This window comes from Octodon degus, unplaced genomic scaffold (genome assembly GCF_000260255.1).
Source record: "Octodon degus isolate 3935 unplaced genomic scaffold, OctDeg1.0 scaffold00112, whole genome shotgun sequence".
In the NCBI taxonomy this organism is placed as follows: Eukaryota; Metazoa; Chordata; class Mammalia; order Rodentia; family Octodontidae; genus Octodon; species Octodon degus.
Window position 1 is genome coordinate 6957782 of NW_004524688.1, and position 1251 is coordinate 6959032.

The following is a 1251-nucleotide window of genomic DNA, read 5'->3' on the forward strand; positions in this document are numbered from 1 at the left end:
TTTAAGATGACAAATTTTTGGTTTTCTACTGTGAGAACATTAGGCCCCAGCAACACGTCATTGTGTAAGGAGAAATAAAGTGCTGCAGTACATGAAGGGGTGCTCTTTGATTTGGGGTAGACCTGGGGGGTGGTACTGGGTGGGCACTGGCAGTGCAAGGGCTGGGGATTATCCTAAGCAAGCTTGGTGTACCCAGCAGGCCATGAGGCCTCCAGTACTTTTAGGTAGGTTGGGGGTCCCCAGGATGTGTTTCCAGAGCTGGTTTACTGGGCTGGGGAGATGGCTCCATGGAATAAGCGCTTCCCTGGCAAGCACAAGGGCCTGAGTTCAATCCCCATTTCCAACAAAACAACCAGACCTGGTTTACTGGTTTGATGATCCTGGGTAGTTGTATATCCTGTCCCCTGAGCCCCAGGGAACATAATGTTCTTAATGGTTTAGGATCCCTGAAGTTCCTTGTTGGGAGCTGTTTGGGAGGATTTAAAAAGGGAGAATCAAAGACATTTCTGCTCCAGAAGCAAATTCCACTGGTGGAAAGTAGGTCTGAGGATCAAGAGGTAGGACCAGCCTAAGATTGAGAATGGTCCCCCAGCTCTGGCCTTGTGACCTCATCTGGACACCACCAGCAGTTGGCAGCTTGTGAGAAGTTTTTATGCCCTGTGAGATTTTGCCCTTTCAGTGGGGCTAGAAAGTTCTGTCCTGCACTGTGAGCTTTGTGGGCTTCCCAGCCATTCTTCCTAGCCTTGAGGCCAGTGTGCAAGGCCTGCCATTCTGCAGTGTTGCCCCCTGCAAACCTTTGTGCTTCCCTCTGGGGTTAGGGGAGCAAGATCTCCAGTGGAGACTGCTAGAACTGTGTTGGGCCAACCCTGTTCATTGTTAGGTGGATTAATAGTGCAGAGTATGAAGACTTTTGGTGCAGTCAGTGGCAGTTTCAGTTACCGAAGTTGGATCCCATTTTTGGATCTTGCCTGAGTTACAGGATTGTAGGCATGCAATTGTGAGATCTTTCCGAGATTAGCATCTTTTTATTTAAGAGGTGATGAGACTGTCTTGATTTGTAATGTCAGGCCAGCCCTAACTTTGTAGAGCAGGACTGCCCTAAATTGGTAGTGATCCTGCTTCAGTCTTCCAAGTGCTGGGTTCACTGGTTTGTACCACTACACCCAGCTTAAAGCAAGAAAATGGGATCTGGTTTAAGGCTGTAGCTAGCTACATCAGATTTGAACAACTCAAGACTGCAGCAGCCAAAGG